We start from the raw sequence: 27,442 nt of genomic DNA, 5'->3' as shown, positions 1-27,442 counted from the left end.
TTCTTCATCTCGATTGAATACGTATCAAATCACCTGCCTACGCATCGCGCTCCTATATACCTACCGCAACGCAAATCATTCTTATCTAATACTTTTTAGGCTTACGTCCAATTTTTCCCTCATTCAAGCAACGTGAAAATATCTCAAAACCAACACAGACGTATCGACAAAGCTTATATAACTTGAAAATGCCTTCGGGTTAAATATAACAAATTTTTCCATTCAAACTAACTTTAGAAATAGGAACTCAACGTACTGTATAAAAAAGCCAAGTTGAATTTTCACCAAAAAATACCGAGTATAAGTCTTATTTTATCAGTTTTGCGAGAGTTTTTACTCAAATTTAATTACTTCATTTGCATGCAGACATCATCATCATCATCTTTTATCGAAACTGCCTGCAAGTAGGTTACCTACTCGTTAGTAATTTGCCAGCTATGTCAGACGAGAGAGATGCGAGCGCACGCTAACGACATATTTAAAACATCCTAATCTCGTTTCTACCCTTAGGAAATGCGTAAAAGATAATATGTACTTATTTTTCTACACATTTTTCCTCCCTTTTCCATTGGCTGCTCGACTTGTTTCTTATACAACAACGCGCGTAATGATTTCCAACACGAAAAAGAAACACTTGGTTTTTTTTATTTTTCTAGCGAAGAAAAAAAAATAAGAAACGAGGGAACAACTGAATACATAAGTAAATATCAAAATTTAACATAATTTTCTTTACTCATTATGTTAATGTTTTTCATACCATTAAAAAAAATTGTAATTTTGCAAATTTATTATAAATGAACTTCACAACCCGTGACCGGATAAGCAACGAGACAGGGTAATGTAACGTTTAAGAAAATTATCATTATTATTCAAATTTACTCTCGAGAGTTAAGCTTTTAGATGTTTTCATTTGAGCTTTTCAGCAGTTGCGAGAAAAAAAAACCATCTCGTTGAGATACTTTTTCGAAACTTTCAAAGTAGTAAGAATAGAATAAGAGAAAATGTGTAGGAAAATTGATCCCCTCTGCCATTCCTGTTCCTATCTCTTCAGTCAGCATTTGAAAAGTAACATCATACTATTATATCTTTTCAATTCCAAATCCACGTAAAATTCAAACTTTCTCGAAATACTTTCGCAAAGAATTCGGAAAGGTGTAAAAATCGATAAAATTAACGTAAAAATGGGTGAAGTTTAATGAAATTCTTCGAAAATTCTGTTAAATAGTTCAAATCGTGGAAAAACAGGGTTGCCATTTTTTTAATACTGATCTTTCGTAAGTTTTCCAAGTTTAGTAGACTGATTCTTTCAATGTGAGATCTTACGTTACATAAGAAGAAAAAATATTGCTACTAAAATTTTCATTTTTTTTTTCAAATTGAATCGAATTTTTATCATTAGATGTACCCTTTTCTCATCAAATTTTACAAATATGCTGTTGTTGCTGATATTTATACGTTTTCGCGACGCCAAATCTGTTTCCACAACCATCCAATAAGAAATCTCAAGTTCGACTCGAGTCGATGCAAATTGCTCGCATCACACAACTTACTCGCGTATTTTTTTTGGCCATAACATTTCTCTTCTTGCGAACGCCTTCGCGTTGAGTTTTCAAACAGCGTTAATTCGAATTCAAAAAACGTTTCGTTCCGCGCCATTGAATATTTCGAAGTGAAACTACACACAGACGAGCTGTAGTAAGTTGGATTAAGTCCATACCGCTTGTTCGGCCTTTTCGAGTAATTGAAAATTGTAAACTACGCCATGGTTTTCTTTCTCGTAAATATACTATTTTCAGCGTGGGAATTGGAATTTGAACGAAAATAGCGCGTTGTAAAAAAAAAAAAGAAGGCTAATCGAAACTTTTCATTCGTCGATGGAATTGTTTAACGTCGATTTAATTTCGTAAAATGAAAAATGATAAATCACGCGTTGTGATTGGATGTATGTGACGTGGCAGGAATTGTCGACGTATTTAATAGGGTGATTCTGGTGGTACACTTTCGAAAGTATTTCATCAATTGTTAGAATTGACTACAGAGGCTGGAAATATACGAAAAATGTATAGAACAAAAAATGTTGAGCATCAAATTTCACCCTAGAAAACGTGTTTAAAAGGTTTCCAAAACGCTCCTCTACTGAAGTTAGCATGGATGGATTGTAATCATGACCTCTGTGAATAAAAAAATACCAGCAATTCAGTTACAATGCTCACAATCATCTCATTTTTTAAACACGTTTCCACAATGCTTGGTGAAAAAAAATCCTTCAAAATGAAAATTTATGCAAGTCATAATAAAATAACTTACAAAAAGTTACCAAGAATGGACAAATTATTCAAAAATTGTTCAGAAGTTCAACTCAAAATCAGTAACTGCAGAAAATACAAATTTCGATTTCGATTTTAATTTTCAAACATTTCAACAAAATCTTTTCCAAATCCAAAAAGTACCATATACACGTGTTCAACAAACCTTACCAAAATACGGAGAACCCCCTGAAAGTATAAGTGGTACAAATTTCAGCTTCATCCGTGGAATAGTCTTTTCACAGCGCCCTCTCAAAGTGTCACTAATCATATAGTGCTTTGCAATTACCCCACTCTACCTTACCTAACTTTGAAAAAATTTCCAAAATTGTACCAAAAAGTCATCTACGTTCTAGATCATAGATTGGTTCAAAATCAGATGAAAGTGAATGAAAAAAAATGATTTCAAAAATGGCCGAATGATAAATTTATACAATTTATATTTTTAATGGAGATTACAAACCATTAAAAAATTGACTACTAACTTAATCCAAATTTGGCTTGACAGTGAGAGGAAAAAAAATTTAGATCAAAATTGACCTATCAAGAGGGACAATCGTTTGACATTTTTGAAGGTACTTTACTCAAACTAAATATTCTGAAAAAATATACGTTGTATAACATACTAACTAAGTATCATTTCATTTACAAGTATAATTGCACTTTTTTTTGGGGGTCAGAATTTTTCTATTTTTAAAGAGAACTAGAAAAAATTAATAAAAAAGGAAATCGAGAGGAGAAATATGAAATTATGAAAATTGATTTTAAAAATGGAAAAATCAGCATTTTTCAGACAAATTCTGAAAAACATTAAGACTTTTTGACAATTTTTGCAAAAGCTGTACTTTCAGACTATTTCGGCAAACAACAAGACTTTATTGACCATTTCGGCATAAAACAGAATTTTTTGGTTGCCAAAAAAAGGTCTTTGCCTTTTTTTTATTTTGGCAAAAAAAAGGTTTTTTTTTGAACACTACGAAAAAAATAAATTTTGACAATGATTTGGCAAAAAACAGGACTTCTCAGGATAATTTTGGCAAAAACTAGAATTTTTGCCAACAGGATTGTTTGAATATTTCGGTCAAAAGCAGGACTCTTTTTTGGGCAATTTTTACAAAAATTAGGAGTTTTTTATAATTTTAACAAAAAAGGAACTTATTTACAATATTGTGACATAAACGAGATTTTTTCGACAATTTAGGCAAAAATAGAACTTTGCAGACAATTCTGGCAAAAAACACAACAAGGACTTCTTAGGATATTTTTGGAACAAAGTTTTTTGGTCATTTCTGCAAAAAATATTAGGACTTTTTTAATAACATCAAAAAAGACATTTTTCCACAATTTTGGCAAAAAACAGGATTTTTTTTGGCAATTTTGACAAAAGTTGGGATTTGTTATTTTTTAAAAAAGAATCTTCTGTACAATTTTGGAAAAAATGGGACTTTTTGGACAATTATTCTAGCGATAATTTTTTTTGAACATTTTGGCAAAAAACAGGTGCTTTTTAGGCAATTTTTACAAAAAGTAAACATTTTTTTGATAATTTTGGCAAAAATAGGAATTTTCGAAATTTTGGCCAACAACTGGGTTTTTTGTTCATTTTTATACAGAAAAAAATGTAGGTATTTTTCGACAATTATGACCAAAAAAGTGCTTTTTTGACAATTTCGACCAAAGTTGGTATTTTTTTATAATTTTGACAAAAATGAGATTTTTTTGATAACTTTGGCAAAAGCATAAATTTTTGGCAAGTTCGCAGTAGCGATTTTTTGCCCCTGCAGACAAAACTTTGATTTTATGGATTGGTAAGAAGAAAGTACTGTAAAAAGACCCCATTTTGGCGAAAACAGTTTTTGTGTTCTACCCTTCTATCCGGAGCTCTGGCGGTTCAAAGTTATCTTTTGTCAATTTTACCCCCATCACTATGATAAAAATGTTTGGAAAAAATCGTGTTGAAAGGACCAGGCTTCTCCTACACAAACCACGCAGTACCAGAATTTTCTCCCACTACTCATGGATACAGAATTTTTTTCGAAAAAAAAGTCTTTTTTGGCTATACCTACTGTCCAAGAGAGGGGAAGGAGGTGGAATTTCCACTCGAAATTTTTTTTGGAGGTACCTAACAATAACCCCTCATAAGTGTCCAAACCTGGAAACAGAGGCACTTCACCTACCTATCTTACCTAGGAATGCCTTTTTAAAAAGTTCGAAACTGAACTTTGAATGATGAAAACTCAAAAATTTTAGAAATGAATTGAATACTGATCGATCGTAAGTCACCAATTCAAAAGCTCTGAGTTGGACTATTGGCCAATTTATTCGACCTTACCACTTTTAGACCCCCCCCCCATCACTCTTTGTACAGAGCTTTTCTTCATTTTTTCGCAAATTCTAACAGATGATGAAATACTGCCGAATCCAACTCGGATTTTAAAAAGTAATCGGCAAAAATACCCTTTTTTATCTAAACACGAAAAGTTTTTAAATCGTTTTCCATTTGTTCCTTTCGTGTATTCACTGTATAAGGTCCCTTTCGTCCGAATTTGTATAAAATGCCGATGTTTTTGTTCGGCTTCGAGAGACGACTTGTAGGTACACGAGGACACGATGGAAATAAGAAACGACGACGCGACACGAACGAGTGCAGGAGGGTATCGGTGGCGGAATATTTTTAGAGCAATTTTCTCAAAGAGCTCGACAACGACGAATGAAAGCCTCCTACTACCTTTTTACGTATTGTGCTGTACACTTTGATGAAGATTCGAAACGATATCGCCGTTGTGTTGGCTGTTCAATGTTCATTGTACGAGTTCTAAGACACGGTGAATGGATATTTGCAAGTTGGCAGAAGCGTTTTATTCCGTCGGTCGGTTCGCGAGATTTCCACGTTTATTGGCCTTTTCTGCTATTGTGCGGTTGTGAATTTAAACCCAAAGACTAATAAGCGGTGCCGCGGGTATTTTTACTCCAATTTCTTCGCTCAACGCTAAACGACTCGAGTCGACTTGATGTGATTATTTTTATCAAGTACTGCGAATTTATTTTGACGCTGAATGAAACCGCTAAAACGCCCACGTTTCTTTACCATTCCATTCTCGCGAATCGTCGGTCGAATGGAATTTTTGTCTTTTGTCAGATGAATTGAATTCGTCATTCGTCTATATTGATGCTGCGAAATCTTGCAATACTCCATTTTCTAATTGGTTCCTTCTTCTTCTTCTTCCTGCTGTATTCGTATAATATATTGAATCCGAAATTCTTTAGTGGCTTTTTCGATTTCTTTCTTCGGGGCGAAATGAAAATGATCTTCGTTTGACTCGAAATATTCTTAGGCGATGAATATTGAATATCATATCAAATTTTCTCCCCTCTTTTCCACCCTCAATCTGGATAAGAAATTCTGAAATTTTTATTAGTTTTGATTGAGGTTAAGTAGGTAATGAATTGGAAAAATTGAAATTTTGTACGTAAAACAAACAAAAGAGGAGAAAAAAAGCTCAAAAAGTTTCGAAAACGTCGAATTTTTATTTTTTTTAAATCGTCGAATACGAATTGGAATAAATTTATTAAAAATCTCGTCATCTTTCTTTCCACCTCAAAACGCACCTCTCATCTTTCTATCATTTGCAACTGCATAAAATCTTCACCACACGACTGAAACTCAAAATCGATGAAATCAGCGCCATCGAGTCACCCGACAAACATATACAAATATAATAATGGAGCTCGTTGACTTGTTCAGTACATAACATAAACGAAGCACCATAACCGAGTAAAACGATCGTTTAAAATCTTAATCACGTACTTCCGCATAACAAAAGAGTGAAAAACTTAAAGATGTTTCGTTTAATTTTCAAAAACAGCGTCTCACTAAAACGGAAACGTGAGGTGTTTATGGCGACGACGTTTTATTTTTTTTCTGAATAAAATAATTTTCTTTTAATATCCGAAGCAATTTAATATCGCTCGAAGCGCACTAATCAGATTTTCTTTTCATTCTGAAGCTGCTTGCTACGTTACGTATACTACACCCAGACACAGTCTCGTATACGTAAGTATATGCTACGTATTTTTACTCTTCTCTCTCCCGCCTTCCATATTGGAATAAGGTGAAATTGTATACCAAGAACGACGACGACGTATTCCACCTCTTCCAAGCAACCGACTCGAACTGCGAGAAATTCTGTTCTGAAAATTTTCATCGCTGGTACTGACACGTGGGTATTATACCTATATACAGAGGTAGAATTAATTTCGAATATATATATTTTCGTTTTATACGGTGGCAGGCAGCGCTAATCACAATATACCTTTTAAAATATTTAAGTCTTTTAATTATTATACCTAACCACTCAAGAAAGTTAAAGCTCCTGCCTGCGTAAACTCCGTAATCTTGTTCTGACATATTTAATAAACTCTGTGTAGGTATAGGCAGAGGTACGTATAGTAATTTAACGTTTACCTATACCTACTACACATTCAACCAAACAACGCATATAAATCGACTCAAGTAAACTGTTACACTTTTCACGATCGTACAAATGTCATATACATTAACCATGGTTACCCCAGCTGTGTTCTGTATACTCGGTTAAAGCTCACCGCATTTGGCAAAACAATCACTTACCTGAAACAAAAGCAAAAGAAAAAGTTCATTAATTATACGTAGACATAATTTACGTGGACATAGTATAAAGAACTACAGAAAGATGGGGGAAGGGGGGAGGAATTACCTCTCAACCGCATTGCTAGCCAACTGCAGACTTCACTCATTTAACGTCCATCTTATTTCAAAAAGCTAGAACTCCGAAGTACTCGTATTTATTCATACTTACAACAACCGGCCTCGCCTTTCACGCGACTTGGGGAGAAAACACATGCCTTGGATTTTGAACAAAATTGTACTTTGAGAGGAAGTTGACACAGAAAAAATTTTGAGCCTCCTAGGCGTCCAGGTGGCTGAACCAGGGGTCCACAAAAACAGGAAAAGTGAGTTATCGCCATTTTTGGACACTATATAGCCACTGCAGCCAAAAAAAGAGAATTTCATGGTATCTAACTGAATTTTTCTTTTAAAAATCACTACTTTCACTACTTACCTTTTTTCTGCCAATTTTTCAGGAAGCTCTCCACTCGACCCCCCCCCTCTTCAGACAAAAAAAATTAGTTGAATTCACAGAAAAATTTTCAAAAAAATTGAAATTGGAAGAAAAATTGTAAACAAAGTATTTTTTAATTTCAATCAAAAAATTGTAAAAAAAAATGCCAATTTCATCAAATATACCTAAACTTTTTTTTTCATTAATTTGAAAGTTTTTGTTGCACGTTTGAAATATTTCATTTTTTCACTACTTTCACTACCCATGTTCAAAATCACTACTTTTTCACTACTTTCACTACCTGTTAGATACCCTGAATTTAGATTTGGAAAATTTGGTCGAAATACGTAACCGTTAAAATGGGGTAAGAAGGATGCTTCGACTTACTGAGCACGCATTCTGAATTCGTCTTTCACAAAAAAGAGTTCAATGTTTAAGAGAAAATGTCATCAAATTATTATAAAAAATCAAAATTTTTAGCCATTAAAATTTCTGAAAAATGACTACTTTTTCACAACTTTTTTACAAAATTTTACAGAAATACACATCTTTAATTCTGCACTCTCTTTCTCTCTTCCAAAAAAAATTCAAAATTGAAAGAAAACCTTACAAATCAAAATTATAAAAAAATGTACACCTTACTTTCTCGCAAAAATTTTTCTAAAACAACTAATTTTTCAACATTATTTTGTCTCTTTTGTTTTTGATTTCGTTTTTCACCACTTAAAAAAAAAAAGTATGATAAAATTCAGTGTTTTTCACAAAGTCAATTAAAAGCTAATGTAATCTCCTCCCCCAAGGAAAAATAAATTCGAAGAAAAAGTGTTTAATTGAAACGTTTTTTTGATCAGCTATTTTAAAAATTAAAAATAAAATGGAAAGTTCTCAAGGAAATAAAAAAAAAATTGAAATTCAAAATAATAACAATTAAATTTTCAAGCTCTACTTTTTTTCAGTCCAATAAATCAGAACCCGAGAAATCTTGTTTTTTTTTCATCTTACTGACCCCTCCACTTTCCCACCTGGCAACTAGGGCGTTGAAAAATGTCATAATTATTAGAATACAAAACTCTTGAAAAATTTTTCTAGATTTCAACAGATTCCATAGCAAACATGTTTATTGTTTATCATCCCTATGGTTCCTTGCAGAAAAGGTGACCAAATCGCTATTTCATGATGGAAATTTGAACAGAAAGCCTCCAGTTTGAATTTCAAAAAAGAAAAAAAAGTCAAACATGGTAAATTTTTTTTAAATTTCCATTTTTTTTTGTTCGCGGAGGTTATAGTATGTATTGTGATGCACGTATTTTGCTGTGTTCGAAAGAGGATGAAAACCATCTCAGCGAACAAACATCATCAACAGACAAGTCAGAGGAAAATCATAGCAATATGACAATAGACAGCATTAAATCTATCAAGTAGTCAAAAGAAACTTACAATGAAAAACTCAAAAAGAAACGTATTCCACCTATTTACGTAAGTGGAATTAAAAATATTACTGAATTTACTGCAATGTTGGAAAGCATGGAAGAGTATGAAACCCCTACAATGCAAACCCTCTCTAATGGAGATGTTAAAATAGCATGCTCAAATGAGCAAAGCTTTAGAGCAGTGTATAGGGCACTGGAGGCTATAAGGAAGAATCCTAGTCACAAAATGTATGGAATTGGGCACCATACATATCAGTTGAAACAAGATAACCCCTATCAGGTAGTTATAAGAGGGCTACACCCCTCCACTTCACCCGAGGATATCAAATTAGAATTGATTAAAATCGGACATGATGCCATTAATGTCACCAATGTAATTATTAAAAAAACAGAGGTGAAAAAAGATGTATCTGGAGAAATTGTGAGTAAGAAATCATATAAGGTGGCATTACCACTCTTTTATGTATATCTCAGCCCAAAAGAAAACAACAAGACCATTTATGAAATGGGGTTCTTGTTGCACACTAAAGTGAAGGTAGAACCTCCAGCAAAAAAGAGGGAGCTACCTCAATGTAAAAACTGCTAGCAGGTTGGTCATACCAAAACATACTGTGCAAGGAAACCCAAATGCGTTAAGTGTGGATTAGACCATGAAACAAAGCAATGTAGGAAGAAGAAAGAAGACCCAGCCAAGTGTGCCAATTGTAATGGTGATCATACAGCCAACTGGAGAGGGTGTCCAGTATATCAAGCAAAAATTGCTGCTATATCTAAACCAAAGATGACAGTAATTGATCGTGTCAAGCAAAGGACCACTCAAAGCCAGGAGCAGTTAACAACTCAGAAACCTGAACAAGCCAAAATTGTCAAAAGAAACCTTCCAAAGAATAACACGGATGAATCGGATGAACCACTGGAACTAGAAGAGCAGGCGAGCTTAAAAGACATTTGGGAACTGCTTAGAAAAATGGATAAAAGAATTTCTTAAGTTCAAAACACACAAAACAAGATCAAAGCAAAGAAACATCCATCAGTTAAAACCTCACAACTTAGTCATAGATATTATAAAAAATAAATAGAGTACTCTCACTGGAGTGAAACTTTATAAAATAGCAGAGTATACTCTCACTGGAGAGAACCCTGCACATGTCATGTAACTAACTTGTTCAAAGTCAGAAATATTACTTATTTAAGGTCTCCTTAAGATTGTAGGAGGTGATTTCAAGCTATTCTAGATTTTCAAAAAAATGAATTTAAACTAGCTTTTTTTGAAATTTTTTCAAAATTGGAACACCTATAAGGACCCGCTGAAGGCTTCAAAACGATTCAAAATCGTCCCATAAATCTATTCAAGAATCCAACAATAAGACATGAAACCAAATTTCAGCTTTGCATCTGAATTTGATTTTTTCATGGGAATTGAATCAAAGTTGAATGTAGTCAAATAATTGTACTTTCAGCTGATGTTTCCTCAATATTTCAAAAAATCTCATTAAAAAAAAAAACAATTTTCAGTGCATATGAAAATATTAACCAATAAAAAATTAATTTCAAGATGAAAAAATTAATCCACATAAATGTTTCACGAAACTTTCAAAGCATATCCGAAAAAAAAACCATACAAAACTCCCAACTATTTTTCCAACTTGTAACCTCAAAACCTCATCAACATCTGCCCGTTGCAAGTTGTCAAATTATACAACTATACGAACTCATCAGTCAATTCACTACTTACAGGCCAATTGCGAAATGCGAATATACCAAGCTGAAGCTATAAGAAAATCCATCATCATTGCGACGAGAAAATAAAGTGGCAAAAAGTCTTCTCAATTTTCATTACTCAGCACGAAATCGACATCTACGTATAACATCACATTGACGCATCTGACTAGCGCAGCAAAAAATTCTCTTCGTACAGGAAAGGGAAACACGACACACGGTGCGAACATCTCTTTAAAAAGTTTCCAACTGACGGAGGGAGAAAAAAAATTCTTTCCAAGTTGTAATTCGATGAAGCCCCATTATGAACTTTATAAACGCTCAGCATACAACGTTATTCGCACATTTTTATACAACGTTGATATCTACTCGCGCGAGTTTTATAAATTGTGTATCACGTTGACATTTGACCTTAAAGTATAACTTATGTTTTTGATAACATAGTGCAATATGGATATACGAGTAAGATTAATAATAGAGGTGTTACATACAAAATTGATAATAATATTCATTTTAGCATTACTATTCCGTATCGCAACGCTCTACAAACACAGTCTTCTGTACACTTTGCACCTCGATTAGATATCTAATCGTTCAATATAATACAAATATAAAAAAAAGAACATCATCCAAAATAAAATCATTTCGCATTATTCGGAGATGAAATTCGCGAAACGTGTCGGTGAATTTTTACGAGTATTCAACGCCAGCAACATTATTCTATCGAGCTGGATAAAATTTATATAAATTTGCCGAATTCGACTCACGGTCGCGGACGCGCCGGATTAATCGTTCAAATCCGGCGACCACGACCACGACCACCGCGTAAATCCTACGACCAAAATCAATTTCACCATAATGATAATTAAATTAACTCGTGCGTAAACACGAAATCGCTTCGTTTGGCAAAAATCTCAAACTTTACGCCGCCGATACAGCCTCATCTTCCCTTCTATCCCCGTGCCTAGCAAGCAAAGTCGTATCATCCGTAGCTGCTGCTAAAACGTATCTCGTTAATCGACCAAAGACAAACGCCGTATAATTTCCGACTCATAAATTAATGGAATCGCGCAGCTCAGGCATCAGGCAGCGAAAGAAAACACCAAAGACGGATGAGCCAATGTTGAATTGTAATTCTTCTCGTATACCTTTACTTTACCTACCAACATTCTCTCGCCATCGCATCGGGATATTTAATCTCGTAAATAGTGTTTCTAATTTGATCATATTTTTCTCTACTACACGTGACATAAAACATACCACATACCTCCACCTTTAAAGGGAATTTTTTCAGCTCGGGTCAAATCTGAAATTTCGCCAGACTCGAAAGTATAACTAACTACAGAGGTAGGTAAAGACTACGATGATAAATGAGTAACACGAATCCATTATTAAATATTAAAAAATCGAGTAATGCATCAGCGTTATACGAAAAGAAAAAAATGGTAATTAAGGAAGAAGTCTACTCGACCATTTCTTACTCTGTACAATATCAGAAGAAGAAGAGCTGTAAAATGACGCGATACTGTGAAATATTACTCCATTCATCACATCTGTTTACTATGGTATACTGGTATCGCAACGCAGCCTTTCGAAAAGCGAATTTTAATTAAACCTCGCCGAAGCGATGCACAAACGTTTCAATTTTTCAGCCACTATACGACAACGTAATTAAAACCACGTTCATTCGTTACAGCACGACGACGACGACATGGCGTAGAAAAAGGCGCGAGAAAAAGTACAGCCTTTTCGTTGGTACCTACTAAATGTCAACTTGTCCCAGTTTTGGGAACTACATACATACTTACGTATACTCGAACGTTGGCATTTGAGAGAAAAAACAGCAAATAGTGGGGTGAAATACAGCATAAATTTACCTTTTTAGCTGTATGCTCTGCTCTCGTAATTCTCCTAATAAGAAAATTCAGTATAACAGAAGCTGTTCCAAATCCAAGCAACAAAGTGACAGTTGTTAATGAGCTTCTTATTATCTCCATTATCGGCAGAAAAATCATAGGTTCATTAATTATTTCTCTTCCTTAATGACTTTTTGGTACCTACTTTAAAGTTGGCCAAATTTTCAAAAAATATAAACAAACCGAAATTTTGTTTCAAAACACAAAAAAATAAACTTCAATCTCAAACATTAGGGTGACGTTCATTTAAACTTAGGTGCGTTTGAAAAATATTTCAGTCATTTTTTTCTGCTTACACTTCCTTAAAGTTGTCGGTTTTCATACACACACAAAAATGTATTGGGAATTTCAACTCCTTAAATTAAAATAAAGTTGTGCTGGAAAGTCCCCCTTCCCTTCAGCTCTCAAAAAATGCAAAAATCCAAAAATTGACAGTTTCACGTTTTTACATTTTTAATTCTCACAAGTGAACATTGCCAACTCGTCACCTCAGATTTGGCTCACTGAAAGTTCATGTCACCCACACTTCAGAACCAAATTTTCAGACGGCGAAGTTGATTACAGCGCGTTCTGGAGCGATTCCAGTGAGCTGGAGAAAAACTAACTTCTGCTGAAGGCTTCAGATCGTCTCGAAAATGGTCACAATCGATTCGGGAGGTTGACTTGAACATTCAAACCAAATTTCCTAATTTTTTATCTCGTGATTTACCATTTTTAATTTTTATGAAAACTTTGTACAGTAAATAGGCTATTTCAACTATTTTCAAAAATCAGGGTGTCTAACAAAACTCCCAGACAAAAAAATCGTGACCTTTCTTTTCATGACCCATTTTTCACATTTTTACTGCATGAAAATACCCCCTCCCCCCAACAAAATTGAATAACTTGAAACTGAGAGGAAATTTTTTTAAATTTGTAGGCAAGTATAGGTATTTCAGTTTTTTTATTTTTCTGATTTTTGAACAAATTTTTCATTTTTTTTTTATTTTATGGGCTTTTATAAAAAAATTTCAAGAGCGTTTCTAGCACAATTCATGACTTTTTCATGACTTTCATGCCCGTCGGACACCCTAAAAATTCGCTGGAATTCGAGAAAATCAACTTCGACAGCTGAAAATTTAGTTCTGAGGTGTATGCGACATGAACTTTTATTGAGCCAAATTTCAGCCAAATCAGAGATGAAGAGTTGACAAGGTTCCCTTGTATGTAAAATCAGAAAAAAGGGACAGGCGATATTTCAAAGGATTCTGATCAAAAATGGGGGAAAAAATGTAACTGACTACAATTTCTTTTGATTTTGCAATTTAATACCAAAAATAGAAAATATTGATGAAAAATGGAATTTTCTCGCGAAGAGGCTCAGATGGTGTCCCTAACTCATTAACGACTATCGAAATTCGTAAAACCTCAATTCCAGTCATTCTGGAGCCTCCAGCGATTTTTTATCATTTCTCCAAAATCTTGAAATTGCTGTGGAACGGCTAAAAATCAACTTTAGCACAAATAACTTTATTTGGGGCCTATGCGGGTTGCCTTTAACTATTTTTTGCGGTTGTCGCGAAAATCGGCGTCTGCCGGTTCAGATAAATCTGGAATTCCAACAAGTGAACTTTTTGCACTGGCACTCTTCGATTTGAAGGAACCCCAGCTGGATCGATACTGCAAGCTCTAATCTACTATTAAAACCTTTGTAACCAAAATTTTTAAAATTTTAAAATTTCAAAACTCTGTTTCATGGCGGTTGTTCAACTTCTTCGTACAATTTTTTCAAAACAATGATCTCATTATGAATTCTTATACTTCATTTCAACTCCTATCCCTCCAAAATCTATCATTTTTAGCCCATTCTGAAGCCTCCGGAAAATTTTCAATCGTCTTTAGAAATTTCAAATAGCTCCATAAGGAGCAAAAATATTCTTAAATCGTTTAATTTCAAGTTGAACACTTCTGTGAACACATTACATGATGCCCCAACAAAAAAGCCCTGAATTTTTTTTTCTTTTTTTCCTCTAGATTTAAAACGGATGAGAAGCAAAATTATGGCACACACGTTCGTTTTTTCCCCCTTCCAGGGCAATCTGAAATTCCTCAATAAAACTGTAAAATCACTAGAGGCTTCAGAATAACCTAAAACTGCAGGTAGTTTTCGAAGTGGGGAGAGGGGGTGAAATAAAGTAATCAGTCGCACTAAATTAATTGTTCATTTTGTTTGAAGAAAATAAACAGGTAGGATCATTTTGAGTATGAGAAAGTTGAAAAGTCAAGAACAGCTTTTTTGAATTAATTTTTTTTTTCAAAAATTCAAAAAATGAATATTGTAGTAGGTACCTCAAACTTGAATATGTACTGAGGTTTTAGGGAATGCTCTTTTAATCTAGACTGGTTCTGTTCAAATCATGTATGTAGTTTTAGTTCAAAAGGTTCCCTCGTATACTTAAGGTAGCAAAAAATGGAAAAATTGAACGCTCTCTGAAAGTTGAAAAACTTTAAAATCGCCTTTTTAAAAATACCTACTAAAACCAGATGAAATTTTGATTAAAAAATTAAAACAAAAATATAAAAATTGAAAAACGAAAAAAATGGGGAAAAGCGAAAATAAGTTTTCAACAATGAAAGGTATAAGTACATGATATCCGTTATTTCAAGTGAAAACTCATCTCTCTCCCCTCCTCACATCTGCCAACGATATTGTTTTCAAGAATTACTACATAAGCCTGAAAATGTCCAAAACCCAGGTTTAATTTCAACTGGATTTTCTTCACCTTCACCAAGAACACCAGCACACCTACCCATTTATTGCATAGGTATAAGTAAAGGGTTCGCTTATTAAATACTTCTCGGGGTGTTAAACCACGCGGGCACAATATTCGGTGTATTGACGATCGTCGTACAACACCGAAAAGCGAATTCTCTCGACGATTTATTACATCTACCTTTAGCATTATAATCTGGCGAGCAAAACGTGCGAACTGGTGCAATTGTTCGGGTACTATGGTGAAATATAGTCATCGTAAAAGCTCTAAGGATACCTATACGATTACGATGTGTCATTTTTGGTGCTTTTACTGGCGCAAACATCGCCATTGCCGCATACGTTCCAGACTCCAGGTACCTATGCAAAGATGTAAAGAGAGAAGAAGCAAGACAGTGTGATAAAACATAGTAGCAGGGAATTTACCGATGCGATGTGATGCTTGGAACGTGTTACAATAACGATCAAGACCCCGTTATAATTTCTAATCCTGGTATAATAGTCACGAAGATACTAACGTGGCAATTATTCGCACGACCCTGAATTATATAGGAGACATTTAAAGCCTTCTACTTCGTACATAGGTGTACGTTTAAAAGATATAGGAAGGTAAGGTACAGTGCCATAGTTCGTCTGGGCCAAAAATTTCCATCATTATCGTTGTTTAGATTACCTTATGATTTAAATACGCACCTAAAAATTCGAATTAACCTCGCTTTTTTATGCCATTTTATATCAGGTATAGGTATAGACATAATTTACACATTTTTTCAGCCTACCTACAATTCAACGTTTTCGGGCAATACGAGTACAGAATTCCTCCCACTGGTATTTCATCGAGAAAGAGAGAGAAACAGATGATGAGGAAAATTACTTTTTCGTGATTATTCTCTTTCGTGCACATCGCGAAAAATGCTCCCAGTTGTTGTGTCGATTGCGTAGGAGGGTAAGTATAGAAATTTTTCGTCGTAATTTTTCCCAAAAGGAAATAACAATTTTTTTTCGTTATGAGGAAAACCTTCGTTATACCGAAACAGAATGATGAAATCGTTCCAATGGAGTTTGCCAAATGAAACGGGTAAATTACAAAATGTATTACGAGGAAAAAAAGAGCCATCAAAAAACACGCTGCGCTGCGTGAAAAAAAAACTCGGACGAGAAATATTGGGAAAAATTACTCGAAAAAATTGTTAACAGTTAACGCTTTGATTATACGCACCAAAATTACAGGGGTAGTCAGAATGCGCGGTTTTTTACTAAAAAGTATTTATTATGGTTTATCCTAGATCTTCAATTTAATTGAAAATCAGGTTCCAGTATTTCTTGTTACTTTATCCCTCAGAAAAAATTCTAAAAATTGTTTTGAAAAATTTAATTTTTCCATCTCATCAAAATACAATGTACTTAGGTACATATAATAGAAAATTCAATTTTTTCCAATTTTTCGAGCATTTTAATTTTTTGTTTTCCAGATCTCAAAATCTGAAATGAAAATTTTTTTGAAACTGAAAAACCTCGCGACACTCAATCAAATAAGTCAGGTTGAAGTTTACCGATAGTTCAACACATGAAGTTCAAAATTTTTCACACGAAAAGTTAAGCTCGGGTTGATAAAAATTAGTAATGAATTAAAATCTCACCTCCATAAAAAAAATTTCAATCCTTTTTCAGCAATTTTTTAGCACCAACAGGCAACAGGACCAACTATTTTTCAATTCAAAAAATGTTTGAAATTCATCCATATCTACCATAAAACGTTGGAAAATTATCACAAATTCTGTGACTGAGCCATTTGAATTCTGCTCATTCTGGCACTTTTTATTCAACACCAAGAAACCAAGCCAAGATTCAATTCAATTCAACTCGTCGACCGTATACAATGGACGAATAGTTCTGCCGTGAAAATGAGGCAAAATGTGACGGCTAGATTTTGGATGCAGAATCCAGGAAACCTTCTGCTCATGCGCCAAATATGATGCTTTCGGCGCTGGTGGAGAGAGAGACGGTTCACTGGTTGAACATGGGTAGGAGGTAGGAAACCGTCTCTCTCTCCACCAGCGCCGAAAGCATCATATTTGGCGCATGAGCAGAAGGTTTCCTGGATTCTGCATCCAAAATGTAGCCGTCTTTTTCTCCGCTTGAACTATTCGTCCATTGTATACGGTCGACGATTCAACTGAACAAAATCATAGCATTTGAAACTGGTTCCATCACACGCCGCTAGAGGGACAAGACTTCTTTTCAGATCGGAACATTGTAAGAGTGCGAAGTCCTCTACCAGGATACCCTACCCTTTTCCTAGTATTTCAGATTCAGTTACTAAACGAAATCATCTCCTCATGGTCATACGCACTTCAAGCAGCAAATGTGTTTTAATTCTGTTTTAATTTTGTTTACGTACTGAAGTTGAAGACATAGGTCTATTCTACATCAAATCATTAATTTAAACAACTGGGTAAGTCTATTTTCATTTTACAAAATAAATAAATAATCATTCGTGTCGTTGAAATCTCCTAATCAGTCGAATATATCAATTGCAGTTCAATACGGAGAGCTCACTATCCCAACAAAATGTTTTCACTCGAACCCGTAATCAAATTATTTGAAGAAATCTGTGAACTGGAAATGGAAGTTCTAATAAAACACGAAATAAGTGGAGATGAAGCTAAAACTCTTCATAACCGACTGATCTCTTTCAACGTGAAATTCATCAAATACCAAGTGCAAATTACAACCGAATGCAAAATATATCAAGACAATGTGGATTTGAGAGAACTCAACGTTGAACTCAACTTTTGCAACTCAATGCAGCAAAAAATAACGAACCTCGAAACAAAGTTGAAAAAATTTTTCCAACCGAGCGTTGATCTACCCACAGGCAGCAAATTAAACTCGTTTATTCAAAAACAAAAATTTTTGATCGAAATGACCTCGAGTTTGGAAGCGAGCGATGATCTTAACATGGCAGAAGCGGAAGTGCGATACAATAATCTAATCTCACTTCACCAATTATTCATTTCGAATCAAATGGAGATCATGACACATGTCAACGGAGCCGGTCTCGAAGATCAGATAAAAATATCTAAAGAAATACAGCAAAAAGTGATCTCACTTCAAACAAAACTCAAAGAAAAGTTCGCGTAAGGAACCAACATTTCCAACCGAACTCAAAGCCAGTGATCTTGATCAATCTACACGAAATCAAAACGTTAAATCTGCCAGTAACACCGCCACTGACTCGGATACTTTGCTTCGCCAAAAACTAAAACTTTCATCAGACCGGGGTAATTCATCGAACGGAAATAATAGTGAATTCAAAACCACAGCAGTCAATGAATCAATAACTACCGACGGCACATCCTCGAAAGAAACCGAGGTCGAGGATCAATCAGAATCAGATGAATCATAAAACGGATACGTTCAAAGTAAACTCATTGCGATCGTAAGGATACCTACTCGACGTTTTAATGGAAACAGTACAAAAACGTGATAATAAAATGAGAGGGTTGGAATTATTTCCTGATTACATTCATGTTCTTGAAAAGGAGTTTAACACTCATCAAAAGGTGTTTACGTTTAGGTTGGAAATTGCCGATTGCGAGTGTTGGCTCAAAGATTGATCAAGCTCTCAAGTGCCTACTCAAATTAAAAATAAGTACCTTCTTACTAAAAAATCACGATGATTTGATGATTGTCAATTCGTGTGTTACAGAATAAATCTTAATTGACTAAAATTGTAAATTTCTTTACTTATTTGTCATTCACATTTCACACTTGAAAGTAGTTTTATGTTTAGAGAATAACAAAGGTTCAAAATTCTGCTTTAACAACTGTACTTCGAGTGAGAGTAGAAACAGTAGAGGGAATAAGATGCGAAATTCGGCATCAAATTTGAGTAAGTTCACGAATGACATAAAAAAATTACAAGATCACAACATCTTCCAATGCACAATCCATTCAACTATGAATTCCAATACGTAGATAGGTCAATGAAAAAATAAACGAAAAATGAACTTACACAGCTTTGAATCCCCACTCGCAATAAAATCACATCATTTCCAAATTCTCCACCAATAAATCTACCTACAACCGTAATTATTCCAGCAATTAAAACCCATAAAAAATAATTCCCAAAATTAAAAAAAAAACAACAACGCACTATCACGGAAAAAAAGCACAATAAATATTCGTTAAAAAATACAAGATAATTGAAATTTATGCGCCAATTATACCTAAGCAAGGCTAGAAAATCGTCGATAAATATTCATTACCGGGTTAATTTGAATTTCAAACCTATATTTGGGTGATACGTTTCGTATACAATAGATTATATACCTTGATGTCTCATAGCTGATGGCGAAGGTAAAACAGCAAAGGTATAGGCTGCAAGTATGGTATACTATGAATCTGCGAAACTTCGTAATTAAAAAAAAAAATCCGAGCAGGAGTTCGTTGAACGAAAAGGGAAACAGTTCACGCTACTTCTTTCTCCTACAGCTCATCGATGGCTTGGTTCTGACTTCAAAGAGAAATAAGTGAATTTCAAGTGTCGGCAACGTGTTTGCAATTGTAAATAGATCGTTTGCCAGAAGCGAGATTGATCATCGAGGTGTTTCCGTTCTATTGGAGTGTTGTGTTTTCTGTTCGATGATGACCAGTGTTGGGGAGCGGAACAGAATCGGAACAGAATCGGAACCAAATTGCAAGAAAATTTGGGTTTTTTCCGGAGCTGAACCGTAAACCGGAACAAAAAAATGAATTCTGCTCCGGATCGGAGCGTTTTTGGAGCGGAAAAATGGAATTTGATGGAACGAAAACCGGAACTGAATCGAAAAGAATTTTGTTCCTTTTTATCGCTCCAACCAAATTTGCAAATTTTTACTGGAATTGATAAAATAAACTTGAATCTTGAATATTTGAATCAAATGGCACTTGGCTTGGCACCCATTTACATTTTTTTTTTTACTTTATTTCCCATCATGTATTCCCAGACCAAAGAGTGAAGACAATGTCATTATCACAGGTACTGATGATGAATGAGTGGCTCAACATGACAACTTTTTAAAGTTTCACTTTCAAGGAATTAATAATTTGCGCTATTTTTTGTCCATTTTTTGGAGTTTGAGCAATGATTTTTGGATTTTCCACAAAATTTGACAAAAATACCCAGATTATTTTGGTTTTCAAGGTCAAATCCGAACCTATTTTAGTAGTGATACAAACAACCCCAAAAAACTCGTTCGGAGCGAAACCTGGAGCGGAATGCGGAGTGGAACAAAATTTTTTATCGCTCCAGGAGCGGAGCGGAACCCGAACCCTTATTTTTTAATGTGTAAGAGCAGAATCCGTGAGCGGAACAAATTAATTTTAGAAGCCGGAGCCGGAGCCTGAACCGGAACAAAAACAATTTCGCTCCCCAACACTGATGATGACGTTGATGTTTTCATGCCACATGAAGACATAAGAGTAATTGACTGAGAAGCTGATTAGAGTACGAATATTATGGAAATGAAAGGAAGCACGTCATTTGGAATTTGGCAATCGGCAGCATAAAGCGAAGATGAGCTGGTAAAGTATAAAAATCGTGTGAGTGATGAGCCCATATTGTATATCTACTTTTCCATTTCTTGTGCTATGTTGTCGACCGAAAGCTTTTGAAAAGTGATATGGCAAAATTTTATGCTTAAATCACCATTATTCAAAAAAAATTAAAATTTGCTTAAAATTCGTTTTCAAAACTTTTTCATCTCAAATTATCAAAATTGACAGCGAAAAAAAATAAAAGCTCAGAACAAAAGTACTTTTTGAGTTTTTATCCTTGAAAATGAGATTTTTCAGGCCTTCACACTTCAAAGTTGTTCCCAGAAAAAAAAAGGAAGTAAAAACTCATGTTGGTAGGTATTCAATTTCAAAACGATAAACACAAAAAACGAAAATATGTATTTCATTTTATTGATGATAAATTTTTTAGAATGTAAAACCAGTGATTTGAGAAACAGTTGGACTTTGCGTAGCGACGAGAAAGTTTCAAAGTTGAGCTTCACATTTTTCAATTATTTTTTAGAATTTTTCAAGAAATTAACTACCTTTCACTTCCAACACTTCAGGAAACGAATAGAATTTGACCGAATGGTTCGATGAAATCAGGCCACTCCAATTATTTAATTTCTAAAATGACCTCGGATGATGTGCTTTGACGAGAAAAAATTCCTCAGCCCTTTTTTTGTACTTTTAGTCGTCTTATTGTGTTATTTTTTTAAAGAATTTCATCTTGTTAAAAATGAAGGAAAATTTTCGTTCTTTCACATCCCTAAAAATAAATCTCTTAGAGAGGTATTCACGACATTCTTTTCTTTATTTTTGATTCAAATTTCGACGGGGTTTTCAGCATTAGAAATTTTCAAACGTAGAAAACTCAGGCAAAACAAAGAGGTGTCACTTTACAAAAATTATCAAAATACAAAAATGAATGAAAACTCAAAGTTCACAAAAATGAGGGTTCAACGTAAAAAATGTACTTTCAAATCCCATCGTGAAAAATAAACGTCGAAGAGTTCTGACCAAATTTAGTGAAAACATTCATCAGAAAAAATCTTAGGCAGAGTGTCTACTAAAATCAAAAAAGCGAATTTCTCGCCTTTTTCTTGCTTTTTTCTTGCTTCCAAAAATGACATTTCTTACCCCTCTTCATATTTACGCATAGATAATCTTCGCTAACCTCTCTAACCTCCCCCCTCCCAACAAAATTTCTCAAAAATTTATTCTTCAAAGCAGAGAAGTGAATTAATTTCTCAAATGAAAAAATAGTAATAAAAAAACGTACTTACCCATAAAAAAACAAACGTTGAGGCAAGTCTACTGAAGTGAATTCAATTCTATGATGATAACAGTAGCAAAATAAAACGTAAACTCGAATGCGGATCAAAGTCATGTTATTTGGGGGAGGGGGTGTATGATGTCATTTTTCCAACAAAAATTGTTATTTTTCCGACAAAAATCAAAATTTTAACGTACCTGAAAATCAAAAATTTTCTATTCAATTTTTGAATTCTTAAAATTTTTGAAAATACTATCTTGAATGGTCCGAGCGAAGCGAGGGAAAAATTTTTGGAAAATTTTCAATTCAAAAAGTAGAACAACATCAATTTTAACAAAATGAAAACTTGAAATTTTGGTGGGATAACTTCAATTTTTCAAAGATTTTTGATGTGAATTCTTGGAAATTTTCTTGCTTTTCGAAGGAATTTCTATATGTACTATTTTCTAACTTTTTTGCCACTCATGCGAATTTCTCGCCTTTTTCTTGCCAGTAGACACTCTGTTAGGTCCCCAAAGAGGATCACTTTCGAAAAAAATTGTGGTTTTTTAGCTCTAGCCCCTGCCCAACCTGTTCTGCGAAAAATAGTCCAGCTCCAAAAGATGATAATTTGAGATTCTACGTCGACCTGGGCCATTTCCATTAAAATCCAAGACCACTTTTAAAGCTCTACTGAGCGTTAAAAATTTGCAAATCGTCAATTTTTGAGTAAATTTGTGTTTTGAAAAATTTTAGTGCTCAAATATTTCGCATTAATTACGCCAAAATATCGAAAGATATCAATTCTGGAAATATTTTGGAACGCAGTTGAGTAATTTTTTAGCAGCCCTAGTTGTTGCCCAATTTTTTAAAGAACGAGAAAAATATTTCAAAAATTTATAAAATTTGTTTTAAAAAAGTCAAAGTGCGTTTTACTCCGATCAATTTTTCATGGATTCTGTATCCACTGCATTTTTCTTCAATTTCAAAGGATGAAAAATTCAAGAAAATGTTAATTCGAATCTTTCAAATGATTTTCTTGAAGGATCAGAGTCTCAAGGTGATAATATTACTGTACTTATTTGAAAAAGAATAATAATTGAATAATTTTCATTTTAAATTCGGCAACATTGACTTAAAGAATAAATTTTCACTACATTTTTCGAAAACTTCATCTCAAAACATGAAAACGTGAACTTCATAACTTCCCTCAACCTATTACAAAGTATTCTGCATCTGCCTGCACCTGCTACGACGAATAAAAAAAAAAATTCACGAATAATTCATCGACCCATTTAAAATTCTAAAAGAATATCTGACGATAATGTAAATTTTCGAAATGCTTCGTTTTTACGTCAAAGGCTTACGCTACTAGCTCGTGTGTTTATCAAAATAAGTACGAGCGTAATACACTCTTATGTAAATTTTATTTACATTATCGCGAGGAATTTGCCACGGTGACTGGACCGATAAGTACACATATGTAAAGTTGCAAAACAATCCGTACAATTGGGTGTTTTTCGATATCGTTTCGAGCATCTTATCACATATAGCGAGAGACTTTGTGAAGATGATAAAAGCTATACGTACGTCTACGTACGAGTAAATTGAATAAATATATCTACAATATTGAAGGCGAACACTCGAGAATGAGCTGCACTGTTTAAATATTAGCACGCAGGCTGGATATTAGTCGATGATTTGATTAAATATTCAATTTTGTTTTTCTCGCCTCTTTCTCCATAGTCCTTCCTCGTCTCGAGTCTGTTTTTCGGCTCGTGCCATATATTGGGAAAATTTTTCCACTCGTGGAAATTCGTTATAATATAGGAGACAGCTTGAAATTCAAATCTGTTTCAGAAGAGAGTAACACACGTTTCGTAATAAGTTGTTGTACACACGTTGTCGTCATCATCGTCGTGTATTCGTTTTCGTACATGCTCAATTAAGTCGCAAGGAAAACAACTCGATATAGTCGCGTTTATGTTTATATTGTTTCGATTGTATGTTCAGTAATTTAATTCGACTCGAATTAACCGTACTTATGCCTCGCACAATACTCTTCTTAATGAAGTAATTTTATCGATTTATGTACATGTTGTGCCTAGACGAGTATCTCATCATCATTTTGACACTTTCATATCTAAAACTAAAACCTGGATCTAGTAAGCTAAGGGCGACCCAAAACATAACGCCAGCCAATTTTATAGTTCAATTTTCAACCCTTTTCACGATATTACGATTTCTTAAACAGCATGGAAAACGAAAAAAAAAGATGAGCAATCTAGATAAGATTTTTAGGTAACTGTGCCGCGAATAATTTTCGTTCATGGAAATTTTCCTCTCTATTCGGGTTTTTGTGTATGGTATAATCTTCGCAAACTTTCCGAAAGATTTGTTTATATGTCAATTGTCCGCTTTATTTAAAGCTCGCATCGATCAGCGTTTTAGTGTTTTGAAATGTTGACTCTGTGTAACCGGAAAAGCGACAAAGCTTTCTCGTTCACCATACAAATCATGGGTAACGCGGAGGTGAGAGTTAAAATGATGGAAAATCGAATCCACCAGCGCTGAAAGTAAAATACGCCATCGTTGAAGAGAAAAGCTTCCGTATACAGTTTATCTGATCTGATTTATTATATGATTTGCAACAGAGAGAAAAGGATTGATTTTTTTCGCGTATGTAATTTTTTCAAGCGTGATAAAGTAGGTACTTTCACTCGGAAGCAAATAAAATTACCTTCTGCAAAAACTATGCTTACCCATTTTGAGCAATGGAAAGATCAAAAAATAAAATGAATTTAAACGTTAAAAAAATTGACTTAGGTACTTACTTAATGCGGAGAAGGAATATAATCAAAATTGAATAAGTAATGCATCAAAAAATTTATAAATGGGTAGTAAATCTCTTAAAAGTTAATTGCAATGCTACCAACCAATTCAAAATTGTATAAAAATCGATTTAAAAAAATACATAAAATTTCGAAAAATTCTACGAAAAGTACATAGTTAAAATTAGATGAAAAGTTTGAAATATTGAAAGCATTCAATAAAATGCAATTTTTTCTTTCTTTGATTTTTTACAATTTTTTCGAAAATCGAACTATTTTTCCAGATTTTGGTGAAATTTTTAGCATTAAATTTTAAAACGTTTTTCACAAACTGTACTGGATTTTTTCCAATAATTTTTAAAAAGAGAGAGAAAGAGAAAATTTTTTTATAAAAAACGAAAAAAAATTGTTTTTAAAGCACTAAAAAAAATATGAAAATCGTTGTTATTGATTTAAAAGAGCAAAAAAAGATTTATTTTCTTTCAGTTTTCTGTGATTGATTTGTCTCAATTGCCTTGTAAAATTGAAATTACCAAAAAAAAAAAAATCATTTTCACATCTTTCTGAAGAGGAGGATCACAGTCGAGCATTTCAATTTTGCTCGAGTTTTTCCATCAGAAGCTAGGAGGGGGGTGAGTGTTTTCATAAAGGCTCTCATCTCGAGATTATAGTTGAACTTGAAGACAAACTTTTCAAGAGCTCACATTAAGAGCTGTTCGAAAATTCTAAATCATTAATAAAATCTGGAAAATTAAAAACTGAACTTTCAAGGTCAATGCTCGACTTTTTATGATTAGGACAAAAGCTGAAAATAACAGTTTTAAAAATCACAATAAAGGCCCTTTTTTATCCTCTTTTCAACTGACTGATTTTCAAAATAAGATCTGAACACCCTTTGAGGGAACAAAAACTTACAATTTTAATTGAGATTCAAATAAATTTCAAAGTGCAAATAAAATGTAACTGATGTGAAGACCCAGAGTTTGGATATCTGCTAATTTTTTTTGATCTGACCCTTAAGCCACCTCTCTCTCACCGCCGTGCCCTCAAATAGGTCAAACTATCAACAGGAAAAATTCTAAGTGACGAATGAAAAATCGTTTGTTAGGTTTTCGAAAACACCGAGTTGCTAAAATGATTCAAATATCAACTCATCTTTTCAGATAAAATCCCTCTGTATTCTTTCAAGCAGTTCCCTCCTTAATTCGGTAAAAAGTTATGTACATTTCCTGAGCATCAGAGATGCATGACGTAGGAAAAATGATGAATTTTTATGATCTGAGAGGAAGGAAGGCATTCCAAAAAGTTTAAAACTGATTAAATAATCAGTAAAAAAATATACTATCTAAATAATAAGAAACTTTTGAATAATCATTCCCATTCGCTCAAAACTCTCCAAAAATTGAAGGCAACTTTCGGTGAAAATCGAATAGGGCGCTACTTAAAGAGATGCCAAGGCAGCTAGTTTCAAGAAGTCATCACGAAGAATAATTTGACTTACTCATCATCATGTCTTCTCATTTTTACGACAAAAATTTGTACTCACCTGAAACAGAAAAACAAAAAACAGGTTGATTAGTAAATATGCAATTATCTCATTAAGCGTAAGATTTCAAAGGTAGGTACTTATCTAAATTTACTTAATATGGATAAGACACACACTTTACAATAAGAGAACGCAGCATGTACAATTGTACATTGTTTTAGATGAATTTGCTTTCAAAGGAAGGTAGGAGGGTCATTCCACATCACACATCAATTCAACCAAGAACTGGAAAAGAGAGAGGGAGGTGTCGGCGATTTTTTTGAAATTTTTCCTCGAAAAAATTGAATTTTCAATTCCAAAAATCGAAAAAAGTATAAATTTATTAAGTTGCCTTTTTTGATTTTTTTCTGATGTATTTCATGAAAAAGTTGATAAAAATTACACTCATAGCAAAAAAATTAAAATTCGTTCATTTTTTGAATTTTTTCGAATTTTGATATTTTGTGATGAGTCTGTTTCATCGAGTGAAAGAGTTTTTTCAACTTTTTCAACGGATACGTAAACGTAGGGGTCAAATGGGTCAACTTCACCAATCAAAACTTTTTTTCATGTTTTAAATCAAAAAATCGAATTTTTTCGCAAACTTTAAATTTTTTAAAATCGATTTTACGAAATAATGATATCCCAATTTTTTGATACATTATTCAGCCTGAAAAGTTGTTTATAATACATTTTTTAAAAAATTTTTGAGAGTCGGAACGATATGAAAATTACGTTTTGAAACTTTTCGAGCTAATTTTTTGTACGAAAAAAAGTGGCAAAACTGATTTTTATGATATCATCAAAAAGCCTTTCAAAAGCCCTAACTATTGGAAGAAGTTTCATTTTGATAGGTATCGCGGTTATCGAGTAATCCACTGTTGAAATGGATTATATTTTCAAGTTCACTGAAAACTTTGACATCCCCTAGCAGCCTTTAAAAAAGAGCTAGAGGGTTGCGATTTGCGTCATTGGTCATCCCTTCGGAAGGTCTTTCCACAGGAAAATTTAAAAAAAAATCGCAGACCCCCCCCCTTTACCACTTCTTGGTCAAATTGACAAGGA

General features: G+C 33.8%; 1 protein-coding gene and 1 long non-coding RNA gene across 5 annotated transcripts in view; one reads left to right on the top strand and one right to left on the bottom strand.

The window, feature by feature from the left end:
- Nucleotides 1–27,442, bottom strand: part of CaMKI (Calcium/calmodulin-dependent protein kinase I) — a 481,648-nt gene that overhangs the window by 379,824 nt on the left and 74,382 nt on the right. The gene's annotated exons all lie outside the window — the stretch shown is intronic.
- Nucleotides 17,397–18,959, top strand: LOC135844858 (uncharacterized). Its single transcript, XR_010558654.1, has 2 exons — nt 17,397–17,680; nt 17,766–18,959. It is a non-coding gene; the product is annotated as an uncharacterized LOC135844858 (long non-coding RNA).

Source organism: Planococcus citri, chromosome 4 (assembly GCF_950023065.1).
Source record: "Planococcus citri chromosome 4, ihPlaCitr1.1, whole genome shotgun sequence".
Taxonomy (NCBI): Eukaryota; Metazoa; Arthropoda; class Insecta; order Hemiptera; family Pseudococcidae; genus Planococcus; species Planococcus citri.
The sequence above is the reverse complement of the archived record's forward strand: the minus strand, read 5'-3'. Positions and strand labels throughout refer to the sequence as shown.